The sequence below is a fragment of the Anticarsia gemmatalis genome, chromosome 8, assembly GCF_050436995.1.
Source record: "Anticarsia gemmatalis isolate Benzon Research Colony breed Stoneville strain chromosome 8, ilAntGemm2 primary, whole genome shotgun sequence".
Taxonomy (NCBI): Eukaryota; Metazoa; Arthropoda; class Insecta; order Lepidoptera; family Erebidae; genus Anticarsia; species Anticarsia gemmatalis.
The window spans coordinates 11,419,059-11,440,106 of NC_134752.1; the positions used below are offsets into that span (position 1 = coordinate 11,419,059).

Below are 21,048 nucleotides of genomic sequence, written 5' to 3' on the forward strand. Positions count from 1 at the left end.
CGCCGGCTTTCCACATTTTCCGCGCTACGATCGCGATACTTGTAAACTGTATAAACTTTTAAATCATAATATCCGTGTAGTGTTTTAATATTAACTTAATCAAATTATATCGCTTGTCTTTAATCCAGTATCAGTGTTAACAGTAATTATAAAACTAGTATAGTATATAAAGTGTGTATTAAGTGTCAGTGTTATCCCTAAGCATAATTGGATTATTCGATAGATAAATTGGATTTTAACTTACTTAAGTACAGGTAGTAATTTGAAGTATTTATGAACTAATAAATATCAGTTTGTTCGGGGAACTAACAGAGATTCTACGTCAAGTTGTCGGTGGCGGCATCCCTCGGGACGGTGGTGGGCAAGTTTTTTGTCATTGCTCCGAGTCGTTATTTTAAACATTTATTTGAATGCACCCATTGTTTTCGTACGTTCGGCTGTAGTCGTTCCGACAATATTGTTTTGTTACTCCATGTTGTAAGGATTTATTATAGTTGCTCTCGCTATAGTGGCACTTTTAAAGCTTTGTTTATTTATTTGTATTGTTTTAAGTTTATTATTGTTTTATTTCTTACGAGTAGTCGCGCCGAAAGCACTTTAATCTTTACAATTATTTGTTAAAACTAATTATACGATTATATGAAGGCAGTAGTTGCATTGTAATTTTACTTGTGTACGCGTATAGTGCACATATGTTGTATAAATTATGTAGAAAAGATGTAGACGTTGTTTTTATCGCGAGTGAATGATGCAAGGGCACGATCTTAAAGAAAAGACATCAACGCGTCTTGAACGACGCGGGGTATAAATTCGTGATCTTACTGATACTATAGATACCGAGGACTGAATGTGGCTATAAATTTTATCTAACATGTGTTTAAACCCACGTTGTGATAGTGTTGACGATAACATTTTCATGTCTTTTCATAAATATTTGTGCCAAAAGACTTATTGGGCACGTCGTATGTAAATAAATTTATTTGTCTTCGAGAGTACGCATATAGTATTTTATTGTTATAATATTGTAGCGTACTTACCATACATTACCACCAGTACCAAAATACCAGAATACCACACCTTACATTACCTCCAGGTCAAGCCATTACCATAAATAATAGACAAACCAGAAGAAACCTTTATTCAAACAAGAGCAGTTGACTTTCATGTTTACGTCCTGACAAGGACCACAGAAACAAGTTTGACTTTCACCAGAAACAGGATTGACTTTGATGTTTACGTCCTGACAAGGACTTCAGAAACAAGTTCGACTTTTATGTTTACGTCCTAACAAGGACTACAGAAACAGAAATGACTTTCCTGTTGGCTGTCCTGAAAAGGACAATAGAAACAATAAGGAGCTTCGAGGATACACAGCAGAATCAGCAATTCTTCACGAATAACTCGTATCGTCGCCGACTCGCCGCAATCTTCCAAGACGTCCACACCGCGCTGCGCCGCCGATCAAAATGAGTGCGCCCGCGCGGAAGACGCCATATTTATACCGAACCGCGAAACGCGGGGCGCGCCTGCGCGACAGTGACTCGCGCCGCGCCCGCGCTACACTAGCGCCGCGATGCGGTGCACAACACCCACTACTTCTAAGCTTAGTTTGTAAGATATATATACGATCATTTTGTAAATAAATTATGGTTATACTCTTGTCAAGTTTTTTTACTCAACCTAACTCAAGACCGCTACTCTGCTCCCTACATTGGTGACCCCGAAGAACCATCAAAACACTAGCAAGCCGTCCTCCAGCTCCAGCCACAATGGAAGAACAACATGAAGCCCAACACAAAGAAGAAATCTCCACCATCGCTCTGCAAGCTCGCATACCCAAATTTTGGCGCGAAAACCCCAGCCTCTGGTTCATACAATTTGAAGCCGCCGTCGCCGCACAGAAAATCAGCGAACAACATAAATACAACATAGCCATCACTATGTTAGAACGACGCGACATAGAGCAGGCAGCTGATATTGTAAGAAACCCGCCCTCCACCGGAAGATACGAAGCCCTCAAAACTCGTCTCATAAGTGTGTACGAGGAATCTGACGAACACCAGCTGCAAAAATTGCTGGCTGGAATTGACCTCGGTGATCAAAAGCCATCACAATTATTACGGCGAATGCGAGAGTCTGGCGGCACTCTACTCGGCGAACAAGCATTGAAAGTCCTGTGGATGAACCAGCTGCCAATTCAAATCCGCGCCACACTGTCAATTGACGCCGAATCATCGCTCGACTCGCTGGCATTTAAGGCGGATAAAATGATTCAGCACACAAGTAACAGTATCGCCGCAGTCACATCGACCCCCGCCGCAAGTAACAACCAAGAATTCGAGCGCCTGACTACACAACTCGAGAAAATGTCAATCGAAATCGCCGAACTTCGTCAGCAACGACGTCAAGACTACCGCCGAACCCCTCCTGCATATAATTTCAAACCACGCTCTCGATCACCAACACCAGTTAGAAGCTTTCGCAACGGGTTATGTTTTTACCACGCAAAATTTGGGGCCAGAGCACGTCGTTGTGAACCGCCATGCACCTACACGTCAAAAAACTGAATAATACATCGAATGTGGCGGGCGTCGATGTACCCATCTCAAACCACCGCCTATGCGTCGTCGACAAAAGAACAGGAGAGCGCTTCCTCGTGGACACCGGCGCCGACATCTCCGTGCTCGCATCTCGCTCAAGAAATCAAAACCGCAGCTCTTCTACACGCGACTACAAACTATACGCCGCAAACAACACGCCGATACGTACCTACGGAGAGCGCACACTCGAGCTCAACATAGGTTTACGTCGAAGTTTCAAATGGACTTTTGTCGTCGCCGACGTAAAAACATCAATATTGGGCGCTGATTTTCTACGTAACTACAAACTTCTCGTCGACTTACACCGGAGGAAATTGGTAGACAGCGTAACAGATATCACTATCAACGCAGTGCGAATACGAAGCAACGAATCAAGCATTTATCTGGTTAATCAGAACCACGCTTACCTCGATATATTAAAACGCTACCCAGACGTCCTACGGCCAATGTCACTCAAGACTCCTGCAAAACACAACGTAACGCACCACATCGAAACAACCGGACCACCGTTATATGCAAGACCACGCCCACTTCCACCCGATAAATATAAAGCTGCAAAACTCGAGTTCGAGCGCATGATGGAGATGGGAATATGTCAACCGTCTAACAGTCCCTGGGCAAGCCCGTTACACGTCGTTAAGAAAAAGGATGGCTCACTACGTGTATGCGGCGATTACAGAAGACTAAACGCGGTAACTATTCCCGATCGATATCCTATACCCCGCATTCAAGATTTCACATATCAACTACACGGCAAGAGGATATTTTCAAAACTTGATATAAAAAGTGCTTACTTTTGGATACCTACTGCAAAACAAGACGCACCGAAGACTGCAATAACAACACCGTTCGGGTTATTCGAATTTAATTGCATGACGTTTGGTTTACGCAATTCCGGACAAACATTTCAACGATTCATGCACGAAGTGTTAAGAGGCTTCGATGATTTTGTGTTCTGTTTTATCGACGATTTACTAATTAGCTCGGAAAACCAGGAAAAACATAAACACCACCTCGATCTCGTTCTTCAACGTCTCAACACCTACGGAGTCACACTAAACATCGACAAGTGTAAATTCGGAGAAGAACAAGTAGAGTTCCTCGGCTATGAAGTTTCCCAACACGGCATCAAACCAACCGAAGATAGAATCAAAGCAATTGCAAATTATCCGAAGCCCCGAAACGTGCAAGAACTACGAAGATTCCTCGGTATGATAAATTTTTACCGCAGTTGTTTACCTCATCAAGCCGATCATCAGCACGAGCTAAACAAATATTTGCATAATACAAAGAAACACGACAAATCGCAAATAACATGGACGCCGCAATCCGAACGCGCTTTTGAAAATTGCCGCCAAAGCATTCTCAAAGCGACAACACTCACTCATCCCGTGCACAACGCGCCTCTGTGCTTACTCACCGACGCCTCGGATACCAGCATAGGTGCCGTGCTACAACAGAAAGTCAACAATATATGGAAACCGCTCGCCTTTTATTCAAAAACTATGAGTGAGACACAGCGCCGCTACAGTGTGTACGACCGCGAACTATTAGCGATGTACACAGCTGTTAAACACCTACGAAGACTAATAGAGGGTAACGACTTAACAATATGCACGGATCATAAACCCCTAACGTATGCACTAACACGTGGTCCAAACAGCACCGACACACCGCGACGAGAGCGCCAACTTCACTACATTAGTCAGTTTTGTAACAATATCAAGCACCTGCGCGGAGAACAAAACCAAGTAGCCGATGCATTATCTAGAATCCATGCAATAGAGTGCCCAAACAACATCGATTACGACAAATTGGCCGAAGATCAAGAACACGACGCCGAGCTGACAGCACTACGAACAAAGCCGAATTTAAATTTCACGACAATCTCACTGCCGGGTTATCAGCGACCGATAACGTGCGAAACATCGACCGGCAAGATTCGTCCGTACCTACCGCGCGACTATCGCGTGGCTACGTTCAAAGCGCAACATGAACTTAGTCATCCCGGAGTGAGAACTACTAGGAAAGTAATAACATCGAAGTTCTTCTGGCCTGCGATGAACAAGGACGTCGGAATATGGACTAGAGCGTGCATCGGTTGTCAGCGCGCAAAAGTACATCGGCACGTCGTGAGTCCTCTCGGCGAGTTTCCCGCTTCTCAACGATTCGAACACATACACATCGACATTGTCGGACCGCTGCCCACATCAAACGATTATAGGTATATTGTCACAATGATTGACCGCTGTACTAAATGGCCGGAAGCAATACCTACGCAAGACATAACCGCGGAAACCGTGGCAAACGCGCTCTACGATGGGTGGATTTCAAGATTCGGTTGCCCGCTTCGCTTAACCACGGATCAAGGACGTCAATTCGAGTCATCGTTATTTAAAGAGCTCACTAAGAAACTGGGAATAACAAGACTGCGCACTACACCCTTTCACCCACAAGCCAACGGTCAAGTCGAAAGATGGCACCGATCTTTAAAGGCAGCGCTGATGGCGAGAAGCGCAAATGCAAACTGGAGCAAAGAATTACCAACCGTGTTGCTAGGATTACGCACCGCTCTGCACGAAGATTCAAAAGTTAGCCCCGCACTAATGACGTACGGAGCGACATTGCGCCTACCATCCGATTTTATTATGCCCGCCAAATCAAATATCGACGATTGCGAATTTGTGCGACAACTTACTGAAACAATGGCAACACACTCACCAGTGCAAAAGTCTCGCGCGTCGGAGAAAAACACGTTCGTGTACAAGGACCTCGCAACTTGCAGCCACGTGTTTCTTCGCAACGACACAGTACGAAGCCCGTTAACCCCACCTTACGACGGGCCGTATGAAGTCCTAGAACGCAACCTCAAAACGTTCAAAATACAGCTGCCACTACGTACTACGACAGTCTCAATCGACAGACTTAAACCCGCACATATATTCAAGGAAACTACTTCATCGAACATGTTTTCGTCGCCCGCTACAGCTGTGAGGTCAACACTCTTGATGCCTACGCCGCCAGCCGCGCCGCAACCGCCACCGAACGAACGATACATTACGAGGGCCGGCCGAACCGTCAAGCCAAACGTACGCTTCGCTAGGGAGGGAGTACTGTAGCGTACTTACCATACATTACCACCAGTACCAAAATACCAGAATACCACACCTTACATTACCTCCAGGTCAAGCCATTACCATAAATAATAGACAAACCAGAAGAAACCTTTATTCAAACAAGAGCAGTTGACTTTCATGTTTACGTCCTGACAAGGACCACAGAAACAAGTTTGACTTTCACCAGAAACAGGATTGACTTTGATGTTTACGTCCTGACAAGGACTTCAGAAACAAGTTCGACTTTTATGTTTACGTCCTAACAAGGACTACAGAAACAGAAATGACTTTCCTGTTGGCTGTCCTGAAAAGGACAATAGAAACAATAAGGAGCTTCGAGGATACACAGCAGAATCAGCAATTCTTCACGAATAACTCGTATCGTCGCCGACTCGCCGCAATCTTCCAAGACGTCCACACCGCGCTGCGCCGCCGATCAAAATGAGTGCGCCCGCGCGGAAGACGCCATATTTATACCGAACCGCGAAACGCGGGGCGCGCCTGCGCGACAGTGACTCGCGCCGCGCCCGCGCTACACTAGCGCCGCGATGCGGTGCACAACACCCACTACTTCTAAGCTTAGTTTGTAAGATATATATACGATCATTTTGTAAATAAATTATGGTTATACTCTTGTCAAGTTTTTTTACTCAACCTAACTCAAGACCGCTACTCTGCTCCCTACAATATATTTTATAGAAACTTAATAAAACGGATTCAGAAAATTAAAGACGGTCTTCTTAAAATAGCCATAAGTAAAAAAGATTTGCTAACAGTTCGCACTCAAGCTAATTCACTGCTAACTCAAAGAAAACAACTTTTAAAAACATAATGAAAGAGTAAATATAAAAAGATACGATAATACGATCCTTCATAAATGAATACATGGTAATTCACAGAATGAAATGGGAGCGTTAGTATGAGAGAGTTCATTGAAACAACACTCGGCATGTCATTACGGCGGCGGGATGGCGACATTAACTCACCTGCGAATAAAGCGTAGACAGCGCTTTAAACTTGAATAAAATATGTCATTAGCTACATTATCGCGTTACCGTCTGTCCGACGACAAATTATACAAAAACCCTTCATGAAAGCGTAATGCTAAAAGCGGCTGAAAGGGTGCGCACGCGGCGCGCGGGCGGCGTCTCTGAGCCACAGACGAGACTCACAGAAAAAGGATCGCTGTGTGCTAATTTCCAAACTCGGTTTCGCACAGATAAGGCTAGAGACGGGAGGTAGGTGTCTTTGATGTAGCCGCCCGGCCCTCTGACTCCGGGGGTGAGAGCTTTCAATGAAAGGATTTTTTTTCATCTTCTTTCCCTTTGTACTTAATTTAAATTTCGTTTATATCAATGCTACGAGTTTCCTTTTGGGTGTGTTTTCTCTTTTACTTTGTCGCGTTTATCCTCTCCAATTTGTTATATTCGAGTTCGCTTTTGTAATTAAATTTAGTGTTCGTAATCTGTTCTCTCTAATTTTTTCCTCTCTCCGCCGAACTCCGCCGACTGCCGGTGTAATTGCAATTTATAAATTAGGTGTCTCTTTGATTTCGAGTGTTTCTTAGAAGCGCTTATATTTCGAGATTTGATTATATTTTTTCCTTTTGTACTATTCCTTTGATATTTGTGGAACCTTTAATATCTAGCGCTTACATACCTGTCTAATAAATATCGCTCTCGACCTTTGTGTTTGCCAACTTAATAATCGTGTAATGGCTTAGAGGCAATTTCAAACGTATAATGTATTTAAAGTTGTCTCTGCCACTCCTTAACTTTATTTAATCTCAAAGGGATCTGGGTTATCAGATACTCGTTTTTAACTTAAAACCTCATTAGTGACGAGTATTGAGACTCGTCTATTTAAATATGCAAAATGTTGATTAAAACGTTGTTTGATAAATGAACAAGTTGATTAGTGGGCTTGTTTGTCGGCCTGTTAGTTTTTCATCAGTTGTTTTGGAGCTCCGGGTTGCATCCACGTCCTTTGTCCCAAGTTCCGTCGCGTTAAGAGGCCGGCACAAAGTTGCCTCTAACTAAAGCGTACCACCCATACATTAACATGACAAGGGCACTAGTTAAAGACATTTCTCGATTTAAACATCAAAGTCCATCGAACGTCTTTGATGTAAATCGGGTCATTGATGTAAGGAAATTCAGTGTCATACGCTTGTTATTTTTATTTTGTGATTCAACTTTATACATCGATGTTTTTGAAGTATACGTTTTGATATTATTGACCGTATAAATTATAAAACTGGTTGTGATAGTAATAAATAATGGGGTTTACATAAAATTCGTTCGTCTAAGTAGCTGTTGTGTACGTGTGGGATAATGTTCAAATAATGATGTTTGTAAACTGTGTGCGCTTGTTGTTCCCGGCGCGTGTATTGTAAAGGCATCGTAACACAAAGAGTTGTCGCGCGGAGCGAGTTGAAACACGGAGCGTTTCCCGACACCGCCGCCGCGCCGCGCCGCCGACGCTCACAAAGGCGCCACTTTGCGGACTCGTCTTTGACTCACAGGAGTGTGTGACCCAACATTAATAACCTACTAATAGCTCTCCGTGCTCACCAGACTCACCAGTCTCTATCCACACTGCGCTGAATTGATATAAGATTACGTCTCGTCACGTAACAAGTTTATTGTAAAACACAAAGCCACGTTCAAAGCGAGCATCGCTTTACTAATTTTGTCCCAGTCAACACTTTAATCAATGACTTTACTAAGTATACATCTATCTCAGTAAAACGAACTAATAAAATATGAAAATTACACGGGCCTTTTATCGCGAACAAAACACTCGTAGATTCAATTTTTCGCATAATTTTATTAGTGACAGTTTAATTAGCGCAGCTTTCATCGGGGCCGCTTTGATATTGTGAACGTTTCAAATAGATTTCACAAGAAGCACTTTCAAAGAGAGCACCCCTAATAAGTACTGAAGAGTCCTCGCACGTGTTTATCAAAGACAGCCTTTCGTTACTCACCGTCTGAATGGCCTCAAAAGAAACTCGTGTAAAATGCTCTACAAAGTGCCGTATCAAAGGAAAGGCGGGCGCAAATATCTGTTTCGTAAACTAGTAAAAACGGAGCTCTCAAAGGTACTGCGTACTCGCGGCAAATTAGGCGGAGTTAAATACAAGCGCCGCTCTCACAAATGTATAACTTTGAAAGTGACTCGTCGCTCATTATTTATGTAAGTCGCCGTAATCGTCAAACGACGGCGGGTGTTTTATTTCGACAATATCGCCGTGCGGCGCGCGTCCGGCGAGGTCCGGCGCTCGCCGGCGCTCCCGGCACGGCCGCTCGCCGCTCTTCCGACACGAGCGAAGCGTTCAGCTCGCGCGGTCGCGTCTACGCCTCACATGTGTATCCATTTAATGCTCAATTCCCATATAATTTAACTTTGCGATCAAAGCGAAATTTTGCAAAGAGCTTCCCGGCGGCGGCAGGAGGCGGGTGCGAGCGGGACGCACACATTGGAGTTCTCGAGATCAAATGCTGGGCCAAATTAGTCACTCTCCGTCTCTCTATCTCAAAGCCGATCCGTAGCAAAGTTTGCGCGAAGATGACATCAAAAGGAAACCACACACTGGGGTGGCGCCGCCCTCCGCCCCCGGCCCCATACTTAAATCCGCCGTGTCTCTCGCTGTCTTATTGACACGCGACTGACAACTCGCAAGTCACCAACGCCGCCGACTGTTTCAAACTCACTCCGCTTTACCAGACTTATTTAGTTAATTAATACGGAATGTCCTATCAAGTTGTAACTCCCGCAAGGCTGGCACACACTTACGCGGCTCAACTGTAAGGAAACTTTAATCGCATGGGTATGTTTGTACGTTCGTACTTGTATGTACACCGCCCGTGTTGTCAATCCCTTTAATTAAAGACATCAAGTTTCGTTGATGGACTTCACAAATTAAAGGACTCATAAGTGCTTGGCAAGATTGTAATCACTTTAGATACAAACAATTCATTGAGATACATTACTGAGTACTTATTTATAATTAACTAGCAGTTCAGAATTTTCGCCTTTGAGAAAAACAGCAATGTGTTTAACAGCAGTGAAATTTGCATGGCTAAACTTAAATTAAGATTATGAAATGAAAGAGCACTGGGTAGGTTTCTCGGTTCTGAAGCCTTAAAAACAGTTTAAACTCGGACTATACTCGAATTTCTTGGTACAAAGCTGGCATTGTATACATATTTCTTAGAAATTGCCTTTTTAATGTACCGCAAAGTTTTGCTGCGGACGTACTGTTGATATTGCCCACACATTATTCTCTAAAAAAATAAAGATCTTAAAATATTGATTTAGATTTTAATACTTTTAATTTTGTCAATTGTTCAGAACATTTGACGTTCCACAAAGGACTGGATAAAAAAGTGATATCAAAGACAAGAATCCATAATTCTTATTTGACTTTTAAAATCAGTAAACCCCGTCGCAGGCTGTGATAAAAAAGGCCTTAATCCTTAACACTGTCTTACAAAGTCGATAACTCGTCGGCAAAGCGTTTATTAACAAGCACAAAAAAACTACAGTTTGGAATTTTGAAATCCAACACAAGTTATCGGAGGGCTCAAGGCACAAGGGGTGTTGGCATTGTGCGCAGGAGTTTATGATGCCGTCTCTGAGTTCCACGAAGTGGGTCGAGTGCGCCTGCGCCGCCGCCGCCGCCTACCTAAGCGCTGTCCCTTTATGACGTCACTCGTCTCCATGTTTGCCCTGGCTCCCCTTTAATTGAACTATAGTGTATTGTTTAGTCTTCGTTATTTAATCTGCCTCGTTGTTTTAGAAATCTGTGTGTGCATTAATGATAAACCCTCGTCGTCGCTTTTGTGTCTTCTTTTTTAATGTGTGCTCATGAGTCTTTAGGAAGTCTTTGTAGGATATTTCTGATTTGATTTCGTAAAAAAAGAACAGGTTACTATTTAGTTGTTCTTTCAATTTTCATTACTATTCAAACCAATTTGCCTTTTAATATTCTGCGACAACTTCTGATAGGGAAGATGAAAATTGCGATATTTCAACAATATCTGCGAATGTCGTAAGCTTTTCATTAAAGTTGTTAAAAGTCATAGTTGTCTCAAAGTCCTTGGATATTCACAGTTTCAACAATTTCGCATTCATCACCGTTCTCCCTTTCATTTACGATACATCCATCAAGCTTACTGTGATTTAAGACGTCGAGCTACAACCTCCATTTGATATTCTGCGTCTGTGCCATCATTCAACTTTTTGTCCTCTATTACTCCTGTAATATGATTATAATTTTCTCGCATCTGCTATACTGTTATTATTGCGCAATCAAATATAACGTTAATATTAGTTCAGTTAAGGTTTGTTTTGGTTTGCGTGTTATTGAACCATCGGCTTCCATTGAACGAGGACCGGTTTGGATAAGGAATGCCGCAGCGCAGTGTCCGGGCGGCTTTTTGCTTTGGCTGCGTGCGCTCAGCCCACGCGGTCCGTCGCTCGGCCCGCCGGCGCCAACGCCGCTTCCCGCCTTTACGTTTGATGGCTGATAAACGACACGTTGCAAATATTTGATGTCATTTTATGCTTATGCTTGTTACCTTGCTTAAACCCTTGTAACGATGACTCAAAGCTAAAGGGATTTTAACGAAAAATACCGCAAAATAAGCATAAACTTTACAAGACAAACGTCAATGTCGTGTGGTTTAAAACGTGAAGTTGTTTATCAGTATTTAACCTTAAGCCCTGAAGCAATTTTGTAACGACTCTAAATTTTTTTATAAAGTCTTTCTCAAAAAGCCTGCGTTTGTTGGTAAATACAAACCTTTACGCTATATCCTTTGGAGGTTTTTTTAGAACAGCATCTTCAAGGACGCTTTACATCACGTTTTAATAACAAAATCTTGAAAGGCCTATGATTTGTAGCAAAAATATTGATATAATTTGCATGAATGTTAAACGTTCATAGCCGGTGGTCGGCTCACGGAAAGATATTTATATTTACGATGTTGTTCTGCGATCTTTGATGGATTACGAATATAAAATTCTTATCTACTATAAATGGCAAACGCGGTATCGACAGTAGTAGGAATTTCCTATTTTGGCTAATTAAGACGATATTGATAGGAAAAATATAAATATAATTTGAATACGTTAACAATTAATCTACATGGATACATATATCCATAATATCACGCTTTTCTCCCATATTGGTAAGCAGAGACCATAGACCCTCCACTTGGTTTGATCCTAACAAACTTCCCTTGCCTCATTCACAATCAATCTAAGGAGTGATAAATTGCAAAGCACTGCTTTCTTTTCCTTAAATTTTCTGACAATTGGTGGAAGATGATAAATCGAAGCAAAGATTAAAGCCTAAACTTTCTACTATTCAATTTATTACACGAAATTGAATAAGACGAGATCTAAGTCTTAAATTTCACTTTACCTCAGTTCTCCAGTGAATGTGTAGTTGTGTACTGTTTAGAATAACCATAAAAGGAATGGCGCGGTTTCAGAGCGTGCGCCGAGGGCTGTTGGCTGTCGGCACCTCAACAGCACTGCAAACAATGCTAGATCATCCACCATTAGCTGATTGTAACTTTTTATAAACCAACTATATTTTTAAAATGTTGTCTCTGAATATTATGACCTAAGAGTGTTTGCGAGCGGATTTTGAATAAGCGTATTGTCATTCTTCTTTAATAAACTACTACTTCATAAGTTAAGAAAGATTGTTGTTTCATTTCCCAGCAGTGGGGAAGCGAAATAGGTAGAGGAAGACACACTCGCACCTTTTTTCTCAGTTCAAAAGCGTAGCGTATTCGCTACATTTTTTTTGTAGAAAGAAGCATTTTGTGTAGGTTTTCCGTACTCTTCAACTCAATTAATCGGTCTCCGACACAAACCTGGGACTCTAACGTTTCATGAGCTCCAATTGTGACAAACAGTGTCATTCAGCCGACACCAAAACATCCCTACAACGCGGCGTTAGCTTTGTTTCACCTTCAATTATAAATTCGTTCCCTTCCCAAGTTTTAGTGACATGTTCTTCCCACCAGGAGAGTTAAACATATTGGACAACGTAAATCGTTTGGCCACAGTGCTTGTTCCGCTGTAAGTTTATGACCGTTGCGACCACGTGTGAGGTTGACAACACGCCGATTGTGTACGTTTTGTTTGTCAGCCCGTTTACACTTGGTCATGGATATTAAATTTTACGCGCAGGTATGCGTTTTAACTGCTTCGAAATGTCACTGCTCACTGACAACACATGCTGATTTCCCTTATTTCTGTTTATTTGTGAAATTAGCTTCAACAGTTCGTAAAATTCTGATATCCAGACGCATCTGGTGAGACTGGAAGCCGACTCCAACATAGTTGGAAGAAAGGCTTGGCTGATGATGAGCTTCAACAGTTCGTATTCCTTTCACCGATGTAATGGGTTTAATTGAGAAGATAAGTTACCATTTCTCCTTTTGGTACGAATCGGAAGGGATGAGTTAAAAAAAATTGTCCCGGATCGCAATTGGGAAGAAAATTCCCGCTTCCCAGTAACTGGGGGACAGTTCTAAAGGTGACTACTAAGAATATACCGATCATTTTGCTCACGTGATTTCATTTATAGTTAAGGCAAACCAATTTGTCTAACGCTCGGCCCTTAAGTTGTGTCCTCTAGCTCGTGGGAACAATTAATCAGCGTAGATCAATTAATACTAAATGGATGATATATCGCAAATAGTCACACCCAGTTATTTAAGCGCGTAAAATAATCTATTACAGCCAATAACAGAAGGCGGTAGCTAATACCTAAATTAAACAACAAAATAATTATTGCTTAAACAAAAAAAAACGTAAGTAGTCGTATTCCCGTAGGCCCATCTTTATAGACCGTGATTGACTGGGAAGCCCGGTCTTAATCACCATTTTGACATAATAAAATAAGTTATTGATACCTTACTTCCAAGCTGACACCAGTCTAATAATATGGACCTACTGGAAAATGTAGAAAAAAATATTGAAAAATAGTGATAATTAAAAATCGTCGATGTGCACATATTTTTGATACACCTAATAGCTATCAATTTCGAGTAATTGAAAGTCAAACGAATTTGAACAATCCATAATGTACGGGCAAATTGCATTAGTGCAGAGTCAGTGTAGGATTGCTGGGTAGCCGCACGCGACTTAAGGGCATAACAAACAAGATTATCTCCTACCATTAGCTGATTGTCGCTCTTCCCTGCTTATAGTGCATTACAAACCAAATTAATACGCTTTTATTCAAAGCCTCCTAGAAAGAGAGATTGTGTTTTATTTGTAGTACGGATTATTGTTTCTTCTTAAGCAAAATTAGTACCTATTGTAAGTTACTTTATTTCATTTTTGATAGATGCAAGGATTCTGGCTTTGTATTGTGTATTTAAATGTAGTATATAGGTATTTTCTGTAACTTCTAAATTAGTCATGTTTTATGAGTTACTTAACTTATAGATTCTTTCATTTGTTTCAGGATGATATTCTCCTCATATACGGCACCATTCAGCTAAGATTTAAAGGTAAGATCATTATTATTATATTACAACTTACAACAGATGTCGTGATGCAAATGTTCTTTAGAACAGTTCTTGTAGGTGTGCAAAGTCCCCACCCAAATGGGCCAGCTTGGTGGACTCAAGGCCTAAACCCTCCCTCATTACGGATGAGACCCTTGCCCAGCAGTGGGACATTAATTGGTTAAATTTATTTAACAACAGAATATTAGAACTTTAATTTTTTCCAAAATAAAGTGGACGTAAAAGTCATGTCTAGTTTATCTCCCAAGTTCATTACGGTATGTTGCGTATTTCTGGTTTTTATTTAAAAGTTAATAAATATATTTGTATCTATGAATCGATAATACAAACTACTTACGTTTTCAGTTTGGGTAATTAATTTATTGTTTATAAAGAGAATGAGTAATGGTATATTGGAGTGCACTAGACCGTAAAGAAATGTACTGCGTGAATCAACCATTAGCTGATTGCCGATTAAAGTTTATGTTGATGATGATTACCATCAAAATCTACCGTACAGTTTAGTGCTCTGCAAATGTTTTAACATTTAACTCTGATTTTTGCTAATTGTTTCATCTCAATTAACAGTTTCCACGTTAAAATAATTATTTCTTTGCGATAATTATCTTACCATATTTTTAAAGAGGTCCATATTTGTTATAAAAATACCTACGATGTATGTACGTTTGATAAAAAACGTCAGTACTTATCCTTAACTATGTTATAGGTATATCGCCTGTAACCAATTTATTTCATACATCCCACAAGTAATCCGTCGCGTCGACAATCTGTTACACTACGGATTTATTTCGTTAACGACATAATAACGAGTTATTTCGTTTTTGTGCTGAAAGCACAGTCGTGGACCGGTGTACGATGTATTTTCAACATTATATCGAAGGTGGTAAGGTACACGGACGTATAGCAAAATCACCGTGTGCTGCTGACTCGGCGCCATAGGGTACAATAGTAAAGTCGTTATTTTTGTAATGAGTTATTGATTTCACTTATTTTTATTATTTCATTTTTCTTTAGCGACAAGTGCTTTGCACTGCTAAACAAAGTTTCCCCCCTTGAAGGGTTCGCAAAAGGGGGAGATATTTTCAGTTCACTTAGCCTTAAGAGAGCACTTTACTACAATTATAAAATTTAAAGCAATAGGTATATGAATACGCAATTATATTAAGACTTCGATTGAAGTGAAGCACCTCTCGATTTTAAAATCCCATCAACCATCGGAACTAGCGAGCAACAAGCACTCGTGAACCCAATATTTTTACATACAATAATTTAATTACCTTTTCGACTCCAAAACTACCGATCTCGTAATCCCATTACTTCTACGCGTTTACTCTCAAAAGAGGCAACAGTTTAACGTTAAATCTCGCTTCGAAGCAGTAAAAAAGCGAATTTTTATATTAAACCGGCTCTCGTAGGCTGCATTCACGTGAGGAGGCCCTAGACGGCAAATTAAGTGACATTAGAGGCATAATGCCCGTGGAAGGGAGACGTGAAAGCGGAGTGCTGTTGTGCAACGGTACGCTAGTCCGTGGAGTGCGCCAACAGACGTTCACCACCTGGATGCCGATTAAGCTCTGGAAAATATTGCAGCCGCTTTAAATGCAGCGGCCGCTCCTCAACGGCGCTTTGTTGGCGATTGTGCTTTTCAATACTTAAGAAATGTCAATGAGTTTTCCTTGCCGTTGCAAATTATACTTATTTTGAATAGTGTAGGCTCTCCGCTGAGTTAACTTTTGATAAACGTTGTGCAAGTGAAGGATGCTTGTTCAAAAGGAACACATATATAAGCATCTAGGCACCGTCTGTTACATTGAGAAGAGCTGGTTTGCAGAAGTATCTCTTCTCAATTCTTTAACGCGATAAAAGATAAAACCCTATTGATTTAGAATCTCAACAAAATGTATTAAATGTCCATACAAATTGTTGCAATTTTCGTGTCGAATTTTCATCCAATTGGGAAACAATTGAAATCGTCGCGTCGGTAACAGAATTACATTTTTTCATCAACATTTCTAACCGATCGACAGCTGCGGCACGACGACTTATTTCAAACGTTTTATGAATTGCTCCTCATTTCATTTCGTTCTCATTTCTTTTCATTTTCTCTAATATCACTTGAACGAAGCCTTAGCAATGGCACATTAAATATCTAAATTGTTAGTTATGAAACCTTTGACAACTAGTCCGTATCTTGTTTGATTAGTTTTTCAAAGATCTTTGTGAAGTGTCTCGATTTTTAAAATATTGCTGAATTAATATGTGAAATGAAATATACGGAATTTGATTGACCTCAAGTTGATACTCAAATAAGAAAACATTACTAATTTTCATAATGTTCAGTATAAAAGTCCCAACATCAATAATTTTCGAATTACCAAATTCATACCTTGCCAATTTTATGCACTTTAAAACCTACTCCAGAAGATTCAAAATTAGCAAACCTCAAACGTTCAGCTCCGATGTTTCGATGGAGTTGTTCATAAATTGTAACAAAACATACAACAGATCCAAAGCTAAAGTAGACTAATTTATTAATCAGTGTAAAATACTAATTTGTCCTGTAAGTTAAGTAGTTGGTTTATTTAACGTTTCGTTTGCAACGCGAGTAATGTTGGTAACTAGCGATATATTTAAGCCGACTGACTTGAAATTTTTGTCTCTGTCTCAAAACTGACGTGTGAATTTAGGGCTACCACTTTCCACGTATACAAAATCAAAGTTTTAGATAGACATAGAGCAAAATATCAATTGGGATTTCGAATATTTTGATGAGTTGATCACAAGGTTCCAAATTGACTGGCAATAATATCGTCGTTTAAGTTGTATCACCAGTAAGTAATTTTTTGGCAGCTTTGATTCCATTTGAAATTGAAATTTGTCTCTCCTGAAAAGTTGCTAAAAATTATTTGCGTGGTGATAGAACTTAGATACATAGGCGACGATATGTAAGTGTTAAAAAAATGTAAATACGTTTTCTTCATTAGATGCGACGACTTGAGATCAAAGGCAAACTAAAACGCGAGAACACAGTCGACTACTAGGTACCTACCTGAGATATGCAAGAAACTTTTATTGCTAACAAACAACGTTTAAATTCGTACTTAACCTAAGACCGCTTAGAAGTTTCGCGCACAAAAAGGAACTTTACATTTGCTGACGGAGTTATTAGCCAAAGTGCGAGACAGGCGTTTCTGCCATGTGGCGTCCCTAAACGTATTGTCTCTACAAATAGCATCGTATTTAGCACTGGCGCCCGGCGACGCATTAATTACGCTATAAATAAATGTTTCAGATAAAAAACGTATCGAGTGGAGAGACCATAGATTTCTTCCCGCCGCAAGACTTTTATTGTTATTGAATGGGCCGGTAATGCGTCGCGAGACTTTTTATAGTTTTAATACGAGATTTTTAGTGCAGTGTCGGATTTACTTGTCACTTTTGTGTACACATTCATTTAGTCTTTTGTATGAAAAATGTTTTAGTCGTGTTATTTGCTTGTTTTGAATGTTTTTACTTCCACTTCTCTTTGACGTCATGTTAACTCAGGTCTGTTTTTCTTAGTCTTTCTTTTACACAAAATATAAATCAACTTCTGTTAATATATTGCATTAAGAATGTGTTCATACCTAAACAGTTATCATTTATTACTTGAGTAAGTCCCACACAAAACCAGTGGGCGTCAATTAAAAAGCAATGCTTTACCTTGTTTCATTAAAACCCATTCAATGTTTATAATAATGATACGAAAAACATTCGTCAAATAAAACCTACTCACATTCCACTTAGCTTTTCAACTGAGTTAATTTTTAATATGAACTTCATATTTATATTTAAAACAGGAGTTATATGCGGAACAGTTTTAAAAGTAACTGACTTCAAAGGTATGAAATAAATGTATAAAAATTAATTATTTTTGAGACGGCACCGAAGGCAGCGTAAAGATAAACTCTGGATTTAAAATCGCATAAGTATTTGTTGGCAAAGCTCATTGAAATCGGTATCGTTCACAGTTTTATTAGTTCCTTTTGTGCTTGTATTTATTAGTAAAAGAAAACTCGAAATACAGCTTCATTAAACAACATATTGAAATTCATTAGTAAAAGGTTTATTCCATAAGTTATGTAGAGGTATTCGTTAGGAATATTAAAGTTATTCCAGTTTCTCTCAATTCAGAACTATGCATACAATGACAAATGAGTTTCGAGAAATAAAAGGCACTAAAAGGTACTTCCAAATAAATGTCATATTACTCCCGCTGTACCTAGAATCGGGGAAATACAGTGTAATTTTATTTACATTATCAGAGAAAATATAGTGGTTGAATCCAATTCATAACAAATCCGTTCTAGGCTCGGAGCGCACTCCGACGGAAACGCAATCACGACACATAATCACATTGAGCCGATATGGAAATGCTGAAATGCATTTTTCTTATTCTTACGTCTACTTTATTAGAATACAGACACTATAATGTACGAGATGTATTGCGATGTACCTATCTCGAAAGTAGAGAGTTAAGTTATAAGGTTTTTCAACTATGAGAACTTGTCGTGAGATATACATTATTTAGCGAAGGCTTTTTTATAGGAATTACTTGTTTTTTTGTGGTTAAGGTTTACGTGTCTAGAAAAACGCATCGACAGAAATACGTCTTTGAAAAATAGTAGTTTGGAAATATATAGATTTTAAAATAAAACCGTATGCGTCTTATGGAAAGCCTCGACATCTTTGGGTTCCTTTTCTTCTTCAAATGTTTTATACTAAACCAAAGATTTTGACTTTTTTCCCTGTCATTTCATTGCCTTAGGAAAAAATCTCTTCATGACGTTGCGTCTTTGTCAGATTTCTTTAGCAATACTTTAGACTTCAGTTTACCTATCGTATTATTTCTAAAAAAGAAAATTTGATAGCAGTCTATTACAAAATCGTCTCAAAATTGTCCAAATAGGTATGACTATGTATGACTGACCCCAATCACAGATCAACTGCCTGTGATTGGAGTCAATCTTACGATCTATCACATACAGTTTTATCTTTAATAGAAACTATAAATGATCACCAATTAAACACTTAATTGATCGTCTTTTGTTTCTATGTAGCCATTTTGGAAGATGATAGCTAGTTGAAGGCGTTGAAGCTAAGGTGCAGATTTTCAGACGTTGAGTGTGTTAGTTAAAGTAAAAGGACTAGAAAATAGACTATTGTGTGTTTCTTGCTAGCTCTACCCCCTTTCCGAGCTAGTGGTAGATTCAGTAATTGTAACGACTATCATAAGTGTCAAAATTTACCCTGACTGAATCAATGATTTGATTTTCATTTTGACACACATAATCACGCTTTCAATAAAAAAAAAAACGCTTGTTATCGTAGACGCGCTAGAAAATATTAATTCTTCGTTATTTAATCCAAACCTTGTTTTTGCCGACAGGAATACATCTTCAACAGTATTTCTTTAAATTATTATAGCTTAATTAGAGTATTATGTTTGACGGTCACCCTGAAGTCAAAGTTGTCCGCCGCAAAACTTTGGCAATTTTTTCATGCAAACAATGAAAATCGGATGGATTACAATGAATTATCTTCGAAAATCCAACGTCAATATAGCGGCTACTACTTTCATATTTAAAACTAAAGCTTAAGAAACTAGAACAAATGATCCAAGGAACAATAGTTTTTGTAAACGGATTAGTTGATACAAACAGTTATGTCCATTTTAAAATAATATGCGAGTGAGATTAACCGAGATGTACTGTTAATACCGCTGTTCTTTATTTCTTAATCTTCTTTTAAAAATGTTAAGGGATATTTACCCTTTAATTCAATTATTTTAAAGGTTTTGGAGTATACATAGTACCGACAACTAGTTTGTTATCTAATATAATTATTTCAAAGGTTTTAACGTACTTATTTATAGTATAACGACAATTGGTTCTGTTTGGCAAAATAACCGTCTCGAAAAGCCTTCTTTTTAAAATTACCGCTACCACATTTTCAAATTCTGTCCACATCTTTTCAGGATTTTACTTTATAAAAGTATTTTCTTTTATAGTAGTTTGTGTTTGGTCTTAAATTGTATAAAGGATCGTTAAAACACAATATTTTATACGATTAACCGCAATTAAAAGTTGCTGATCTGCATAGGAATAGGAAACAATTCTTTAACGATGGTTCGAAATCCCTATACAAGATTCTCAGTTAGCAACAAGACAACACACGAAGCGTCAAGACCCTCACGATAGCTTACAAATTAACCGCTATTAGATAAGTAGGTACTTGAGTTAGTATATCGAGAGCCCTGAGCCAACGGGATCCTAATAGTTCCCCCACTCGGCTAGAGGACCGTTATATCAATTTAATAGGATTACATAATAGCAATTTTCCTGTCATAAAAGAGTTGCGTCCATTCCCTCCTCCTGCAACAATAGTCAAGTAATCTGCCACGTCGCGGTGCACAGGCCAGCCGCTATTGTGCTAGATTAACTTGCCAACTTTCTATGAAGAGGAAAATTACTTCTGCAAATTGTATCGAGTAATTGGCAAATAATTTTTATGTTTCTCTTTACGAAATTGCTTCACAGTTTTTATTCTACCAGTTTGAATGTTTACTTTCTAGATAAATGTACACACGAATATGAGTTTTATAAAAACGAATCATCGGAATCCGGACGGGCCAGACTCAAAGCAACTATTTGTGAATCACGCACTTTTTTATCAAACAGAAACTTTCGCAAAGCATCAAACGTGCAGTCAATTTTCGCATATTCAATTCGG

At 39.5% G+C, this 21,048-nt stretch overlaps 1 protein-coding gene across 2 annotated transcripts in view; it reads left to right on the top strand.

Moving 5' to 3' along the window:
• LOC142975095 (axin-like) overlaps positions 1–21,048 on the top strand; it is an 87,207-nt gene that overhangs the window by 38,531 nt on the left and 27,628 nt on the right. The window contains exons 1-2 of one of the 2 annotated variants that reach the window (XM_076117754.1): positions 1–254; positions 14,214–14,259. The gene's annotated coding sequence lies outside the window, so the exon portion shown is untranslated. The remainder of the gene's footprint in view (positions 255–14,213; positions 14,260–21,048) is intronic. The other variant, XM_076117753.1, reaches the window with a different exon arrangement.